Source organism: Temnothorax nylanderi, unplaced genomic scaffold (genome assembly GCF_030848795.1).
Source record: "Temnothorax nylanderi isolate EJ_2023f unplaced genomic scaffold, tnyl_v1.0 TNYL_tig0011_pilon, whole genome shotgun sequence".
Classification (NCBI taxonomy): domain Eukaryota; kingdom Metazoa; phylum Arthropoda; class Insecta; order Hymenoptera; family Formicidae; genus Temnothorax; species Temnothorax nylanderi.
This window is the reverse complement of record NW_027249073.1, coordinates 2,351,715-2,361,043: the sequence shown is the minus strand read 5'-3', so window position 1 is coordinate 2,361,043 and position 9,329 is coordinate 2,351,715.

The following is a 9,329-nucleotide window of genomic DNA, read 5'->3' as shown; positions in this document are numbered from 1 at the left end:
TTGGGGGCTGGCGTTTTTTTACCTCCTCTAATTCCTTAAACCTTTAGGAACAAACGATTTAAACGGAGGTACAAACGGGTACAAACGATTCTCCTTCGAATGGCGTTGGGCGTTTTCTGATATCTTAAAGTTGGGGGCTGGCGTTTTTTTCACCCCCTCTAACCCCTTAACCCTTTAGAAACAAACGATTTAAACGGAGGTACAAACGGGTACATACGATTCTCCTTCGAATGGCGTTGGGCGTTTTCCAATATCTTAAAGTTGGGGGCTGGCGTTTTTTTCACTCCCTCTAACTCTTTAACCCTTTAGAAACAAACGATTTAAACGGAGGTAAAAACGGGTACAAACGATTCTCCTTCGAATGGCGTTGGGCGTTTTCTGATATCTTAAAGTTTGGGGCTGGCGTTTTTTTACCCTCTCTAATTCCTTAAACCTTTAGGAACAAACGATTTAAACGGAGGTACAAACGAGTACAAACGATTCTCCTTCGAATGGCGTTGGGCGTTTTCTGATATCTTAAAGTTTGGGGCTGGCGTTTTTTTGCCCCCTCTAATTCCTTAAACCTTTAGGAACAAACGATTTAAACGGAGGTACAAACGAGTACAAACGATTCTCCTTCGAATGGCGTTGGGCGTTTTCTGATATCTTAAAGTCGGGGGCTGGCGTTTTTTTATCCCCTCTAATTCCTTAACTTTTTAGGAACAAACGATTTAAACGGAGGTACAAACGGGTACAAACGATTCTCCTTCGAATGGCGTTGGGCGTTTTCTGATATCTTAAAGTTTGGGGCTGGCGTTTTTTTACCCCCTCTAATTCCTTAACTTTTTAGGAACAAACGATTTAAACGTAGGTACAAACGGGTACAAACGATTCTCCTTCGAATGGCGTTGGTCGTTTTCTGATATCTTAAAGTTGGGGGCTGGCGTTTTTTTCACTCCCTATAACTCCTTAACCCTTTAGAAACAAACGATTTAAACGGAGGTACAAACGGTTACAAACGATTCTCCTTCGAATGGCGTTGGGCGTTTTCTGATATCTTAAAGTTGGGGGCTGGCGTTTTTTTCACCCCCTCTAACTCCTTAACCCTTTAGAAACACTAGCACCACAGACGCGAGCTTTGCGCGCGCTATTTAGCTTTAACATTATGCTATTACTATTACACTATTAATTTCTTGATACACACAACTGTCAAAATATACGATGACAGCTGCAAATGAAGTAAGCGCAGCGAGAAAACCAATCAGCATCGCGGAAAAGCGGCAACAATAAATTCGACTATCGACTTAACATGCCTTTTTTTAGAAAAAAAAACGATTTAAACGGAGGTACAAACGGGTACAAACGATTCTCCTTCGAATGGCGTTGGGCGTTTTCTGATATCTTAAAGTTGGGGGCTGGCGTTTTTTTACCTCCTCTAATTCCTTAAACCTTTAGGAACAAACGATTTAAACGGAGGTACAAACGGGTACAAACGATTCTCCTTCGAATGGCGTTGGGCGTTTTCTGATATCTTAAAGTTGGGGGCTGGCGTTTTTTTACCCCCTCTAATTCCTTAACCCTTTAGGAACAAACGATTTAAACGGAGGTACAAACGGGTACAAACGATTCTCCTTCGAATGGCGTTGGGCGTTTTCTGATATCTTAAAGTTGGGGGCTGGCGTTTTTTTCACCCCCTCTAACTCCTTAACCCTTTAGAACAAACGATTTAAACGGAGGTACAAACGGGTACAAACGATTCTCCTTCGAATGGCGTTGGGCGTTTTCTGATATCTTAAAGTTGGGGGCTGGCGTTTTTTTACCCCCTCTAATTCCTTAACCCTTTAGGAACAAACGATTTAAACGGAGGTACAAACGGGTACAAACGATTCTCCTTCGAATGGCGTTGGGCGTTTTCTGATATCTTAAAGTTGGGGGCTGGCGTTTTTTTCACCCCCTCTAACTCCTTAACCCTTTAGAAACAAACGATTTAAACGGAGGTACAAACGGGTACAAACGATTCTCCTTCGAATGGCGTTGGGCGTTTTCTGATATCTTAAAGTTGGGGGCTGGCGTTTTTTTCACCCCCTCTAACTCCTTAACCCTTTAGAAACAAACGATTTAAACGGAGGTACAAACGGGTACAAACGATTCTCCTTCGAATGGCGTTGGGCGTTTTCTGATATCTTAAAGTTGGGGGCTGGCGTTTTTTTCACCCCCTCTAACTCCTTAACCCTTTAGAAACAAACGATTTAAACGGAGGTACAAACGGGTACAAACGATTCTCCTTCGAATGGCGTTGGGCGTTTTCTGATATCTTAAAGTTGGGGGCTGGCGTTTTTTTACCCCCTCTAATTCCTTAAACCTTTAGGAACAAACGATTTAAACGGAGGTACAAACGGGTACAAACGATTCTCCTTCGAATGGCGTTGGCCGTTTTCTGATATCTTAAAGTTGGGGGCTGGCGTTTTTTTCACTCCCTCTAACTCCTTAACCCTTTAGAAACAAACGATTTAAACGGAGGTACAAACGGTTACAAACGATTCTCCTTCGAATGGCGTTGGGCGTTTTCTGATATCTTAAAGTTGGGGGCTGGCGTTTTTTTCACCCCCTCTAACTCCTTAACCCTTTAGAAACACTAGCACCACAGACGCGAGCTTTGCGCGCGCTATTTAGCTTTAACATTATGCTATTACTATTACACTATTAATTTCTTGATACACACAACTGTCAAAATATACGATGACAGCTGCAAATGAAGTAAGCGCAGCGAGAAAACCAATCAGCATCGCGGAAAAGCGGCAACAATAAATTCGACTATCGACTTAACATGCCTTTTTTTAGAAAAAAACGATTTAAACGGAGGTACAAACGGGTACAAACGATTCTCCTTCGAATGGCGTTGGGCGTTTTCTGATATCTTAAAGTTGGGGGCTGGCGTTTTTTTACCTCCTCTAATTCCTTAAACCTTTAGGAACAAACGATTTAAACGGAGGTACAAACGGGTACAAACGATTCTCCTTCGAATGGCGTTGGGCGTTTTCTGATATCTTAAAGTTGGGGGCTGGCGTTTTTTTCACCCCCTCTAACTCCTTAACCCTTTAGAAACAAACGATTTAAACGGAGGTACAAACGGGTACAAACGATTCTCCTTCGAATGGCGTTGGGCGTTTTCTGATATCTCAAAGTTGGGGGCTGGCGTTTTTTTTACCCCCTCTAACTCCTTAACCCTTTAGAAACAAACGATTTAAACGGAGGTACAAACGGGTACAAACGATTCTCCTTCGAATGGCGATGGGCGTTTTCTGATATCTTAAAGTTGGGGGCTGGCGTTTTTTTTACCCCCTCTAACTCCTTAACCCTTTAGAAACAAACGATTTAAACGGAGGTACAAACGGGTACAAACAATTCTCCTTCGAATGGCGTTGGGCGTTTTCTGATATCTTAAAGTTTGGGGCTGGCGTTTTTTTACCCCCTCTAATTCCTTAAACTTTTAGGAACAAACGATTTAAACGGAGGTACAAACGGGTACAAACGATTCTTCTTCGAATGGCGTTGGGCGTTTTCTGATATCTTAAAGTTGGGGGCTGGCGTTTTTTTACCCCCTCTAATTCCTTAACTTTTTAGGAACAAACGATTTAAACGTAGTTACAAACGGGTACAAACGATTCTCCTTCGAATGGCGTTGGGCGTTTTCTGATATCTTAAAGTTGGGGGCTGGCGTTTTTTTTCACCCCCTCTAACTCCTTAACCCATTAGAAACAAACGTTTTAAACGGAGGTACAAACGGGTACATACGATTCTCCTTCGAATGGCGTTGGGCGTTTTCCAATATCTTAAAGTTGGGGGCTGGCGTTTTTTTCACCCTCTCTAATTCCTTAAACCTTTAGGAACAAACGTTTTAAACGGAGGTACAAACGGGTACAAACGATTCTCCTTCGAATGGCGTTGGGCGTTTTCTGATATCTTAAAGTTGGGGGCTGGCGTTTTTTTCACCCCCTCTAACTCCTTAACCTTTAGAAACAAACGATTTAAACGGAGGTACAAACGGGTACAAACGATTCTCTTTCGAATGGCGTTGGGCGTTTTCTGATATCTTAAAGTTGGGGCCTGGCGTTTTTTCACCCCCTCTAATTCCTTAAACCTTTAGAAACAAACGATTTAAACGGAGGTACAAACGGGTACAAACAATTCTCCTTCGAATGGCGTTGGGCGTTTTCTGATATCTTAAATTTGGGGGCTGGCGTTTTTTTCATCCCCTCTAACTCCTTAAGACTTTAGAAACACTAGCACCACAGACGCGCGCTTTGCGCGCGCTATTTAGCTTTAACATTATGCTATTACTATTACACTATTAATTTCTTGATACACACAACTGTCAAAATATACGATGACAGCTGCAAATGAAGTAAGCGCAGCGAGAAAACCAATCAGCATCGCGGAAAAGCGGCAACAATAAATTCGACTATTGACTTAACATGCCTTTTTTTAGAAAGGAAACGATTTAAACGAAGGTACAAACGGTTACAAACGATTCTCCTTCGAATGGTGTTGGGCGTTTTCTGATATCTTAAAGTTGGGGGCTGGCGTTTTTTTCACCCCCTCTAACTCTTTAACCCTTTAGAAACACTAGCACCACAGACGCGCGCTTTGCGCGCGCTATTTAGCTTTAACATTATGCTATTACTATTACACTATTAATTTCTTGATACACACAACTGTCAAAATATACGATGACAGCTGCAAATGAAGTAAGCGCAGCGAGAAAACCAATCAGCATCGCGGAAAAGCGGCAACAATAAATTCGACTATCGACTTAACATGCCTTTTTATATGTTGTCAAATAGAGAAGATTTTACTGTAAAACTTTTATAAGAAACATTTTTTGATATCTCAAATATTTTTCGAGATATATCGAGAAAAGCAAAAAACCGCTCTACATATGAGCAGTGTTTTACCCCTTAAAACCGTTTTTGGGCAGCTACAAAAAATATCTAAATTTATCTTTTTACTCTCCCTACATGTGTGGAAAGTTTCATTTAAATCAGAATTTTCCAGTTCGCGAGGTTCCCTTGTCAGTGGATAAGGAAGTATTAATCAAGGCGATGAGAGAGAGAGGAGTGAGACAAGGACTGATAGACAGGGTAGAGGAGGTTCTGAGAGAAACAAAAAGCAGAGTGCGAAGGGGAGGAGAGAGCGGAGGAACATTCTGGACGGCGAAGGGCTTGAGACAAGGATGCCCGCTAAGTCCGATACTATTTAATATATTAATTGCAGACATAGAGGATTACATGAAAAAGGGCAAATGGGGAGGCGTGAGACTAAAAGGAGGGAAGATTTACACACTAATGTATGCGGATGATATAGCATTATTGGCGGAGGAGGAACAGGACATGAGATCAATGATAAGCAGGCTAGAGGGATATTTAGATAGGAAAGGCTTAACACTGAGTATAGAGAAGACAAAGATAATGAGGTTTAGAAAGGGAGGAGGAAGGAAGAAGAAGTATGACTGGAGATGGAAGGGAAAGAAATTAGAGGAGGTCAAAGAGTTCAAATACCTGGGGTATACGTTTAAGGAGTTTAAACAATCTGCGCTACATATATAAAAAATAAATTTTTTTAACTAGTTAAAAATATCTTTAAATTTTATTATCTTCCATTAATTTATGTCTTTAAAATTATTATTCCTTATCCTACTCAGACAGATAGAGTTGTAAAACTTCCATATTATATTTCTTGAATATTTTATATTTATGACATTTATATAATATCATTAACGTAATGCTTTATATATTTTTCAAATGTAACTTTATTAAATCGTTTTATTTTAACTAGTTATAAAAAATTCTATTTAAAAAATTATCTTTATCCTTATCTTTACATTTGAATAATAATTAAAAATTATCACAATGTAACATAAAATATAAAAAGAACTACATATCAAATAATTTAAATCGAATTCATATTATTTTGTTGACGTAATATTTTATCAAAAAAATTTTTGGGAAATTACAATATTCAATATTTTGTTAACATATCTTAAAAAAAAAAAAAACAATATTGATTGTAAATTTCTTTTCTAATGTTTAGAGTATTTCTGAAGATATCGATATTATTCGACAAATTAAGGATGGAAGAAAAGGCAAATATTCTGCGGAATTACGTGCTTTTGCATTAACTTTAAACTTTTATAGTCCAAAGGCATATGATTATATCAGAAATATTTTTCATAATAAATTACCAGCGTCATCCACTATTCGTGCTTGGTACAGCAATATAAATGGATCGCCAGGTTTAACTCAAGAAGCAGTGCAGATATTGAAAAGGAAAAGTAATAATGCAGGCGATAAGAAATTATATGCATGCCTCATGACGGATGAAATGGCCATTAGAAGACAAATAGAGTGGGATCATACAAAAAAAACATTAACAGGATATGTGGAAAATGAATTGCCTACCCATGATAATAAACGTTTACCTGTAGCTAAGCAAGCATTAGTATATTTATTAAACGGTGTAAATGAAAGATGGAAACTACCAATTGCATACTTCTTTGTCAACGGACTTACTGCAGAAGAACGAGGTGAAATTACAAAGACAGTTCTTACTTCCATAGATAGTTGTGGAATTCAGGTCATTGCTTTAACTTTTGACGGACTCATATCAAATATTAGCATGTGTAAATATTTAAATGCTAATAATAATTTTGATAGCATTTTGCACCCAACTCATGGTTATAAGATTCCAATTATTTTGGACGCTTGTCATATGATTAAGTTAGTCAGAAATACTTTTGCTTCTAAAGAAATACTGTATGATGGTGATGGTAATGCAATCAGATGGGAATTTATGGTAAAACTTGTTCATCTTCAAAACAATGGTTGCTTTCATTTGGCTAACAAATTGACTTCTAAACATATACAGTGGTACAAAAATAAAATGAACGTAAAACTAGCTGTACAAATTTTAAGCGAGAGTAGTGCCGCAGCCTTAGAGCAGTTTCATGAAGATGGTCATCCAGATTTTACAGATTGTATTGCCACAGCCCAATTTTGTAGAATAATGAACAATATTTTTGATTGTCTTAATTCAAGAAATTTTTATTGCAGTAAATATAAGAAGCCATTATCTAAGAATAACATGAAAGAAATTTTTTCTTTTTTTGATACAGCTATTAAGTATTTGTCATCTATTACATTAGAAGTCAAAGGGAAACGTGTTCCAGTGATAGAAACAACATCAAAAACCGGTTTTCTTGAGTTAATTATTAATATGAAAAATGTACAGTTTTTATTTTATGAATACGTAGAGAAGGGATATTTGCAATATCTATTGTCTTATAAGTTATCACAAGATCACTTAGAAATGTTCTTTTCATGTATTCGAGCAATGGGAGGATATAATAATAATCCCACTATTAAGCAATTTATAGCTTCATATAAACGCCTTCTGCATCACAATGAAATTAAACCCTCTACACAAGGAAATTGTGTTCCGTTGGATAATATTCCTATCCTAAATGTTTCATCGCACAAAACATCAACTAGTTCGAATACAGAAAGGGAAAATGAAAATAATAAAGATGAAAATAATAATGATATGTTAATTGACGATATACCACTGCTACATATAAATCTTACTAATAATCACGCAATTACATACATAGCAGGATACGTTGAAAAAAAGATTTTAAAGTCTATAAAATGTCAGACGTGTTATCAATTGTTCAATGAATGTGAGGGAGTAACATCTAAGTTTATTGATAGAAAAAATTGTGGATTGTTAAGATATCCTCGAATAGATACGTTTACTATTGTAAGTGCTGCAGAAAAAATTTTTAATTTTTTTAGAATAAACAATAAATTAAGTAGTTCAAACGCATTTAATATAATGGTTTCGAAAACATTAAGAAATATACACGTGACTGCATTATTTAATAATTTTGATTTGCATAGTCGTGAAGTTTCACAAACATTTGGCGTAATGGAAGATCACATATTTATGATAATTAAATCAATTATTACATTATTTTTTAAAATAAAATTTTACTACTACGGAAAACAAGTTACTTTAAAAGAACATAATACATTTATTAGACATTATTTTACAAAAACTATTATTTTTCAGGGCCAGTAACAATATTAAAAATATAAGAATATTACATAAAGTTATATTATAGTTTATATTATATTAATTTTATGTCAAATATATTTTGTTTATTGTATCAGATATTGAAATAAATGGCATGTGTAATAAGTTTTTCTTATACACCGTTTTCTTGTGTTAATTTATTTTATTTACACATTTTTTAAAATTTAGATTATTATTGTATTATTAATCTTTTTATGCACATCATAATTTATTACTTATATTTAAAATAAGAATAAGTAATCTTGTTTTTATATTCTTTGCTTCTATTTTTGTCTTTTGAAATATTCCAATATTTAACATATTATATTTTAATATTTATGTAAATGTTTATAAACAAAATATACAATATACATTACAAACTTAGTAAAAATTAAAGTACTCATACTACGCTTTAAACCTACAAAAATATAAGTTTTTTATAATAGATACAACTTAAAGTATATTTAAATTTGCCGGTCTTTGGTCGATGGGGCGGGGCTTAGTATCGCAGATGTTGGGTACGCGTCCCTCTCTGTCTGTTGCATGGGTTAACTACCAGTCTGAAGTTGCTGCTAGCAGTCCATGTTATATAGTCAAAGATCTAACCTCTATACACAGAGAGGTTAGATTGACATGTAGACTGTGCGTGTCTTGCGTTTTGCGAACTGCGGCCTATGTAGACCGGGCTTTAAGGTGGAAGCACATAAAATTGCAGGAGCCATGAGCAGAATGCAGAAGCCATATGCGCATGCGCTATGGTGTCTGCATTCTGCCCATGGCTTCTGAATTTTCAATCTACATAAAAATACATAAGCATAGTTTATGTAGATTGAAAATTCAGAAGCCATGGGCAGAATGCAGATACCATAGCACATGCGCATATGGCTTCTGCATTCTGCTCATGGCTCCTGCAGTTTTATGTGCTTCCACCTTTAAGGCCATCGCACACAAAATTGCATAGCTTAGCATATGGCGTTTTCGATTTGCTACTCGACCCGACTCGGGTCGCATCAATGGACGTGGAATACATACACAGATATGTATGTATTCCACGTCAATGATGCTAGAGTCCTGTATACATGATGCGACCCGAGTCGGTTTGAGTCGCAAATCGAAAACGTCAATAAGCATAACATAAGACCGCTAAACCAATGAGCATCCAGCATAAAGTCGCCATATTGATTTACATAAGATGCTCATTGGTCCAGCGGTCTTATGCT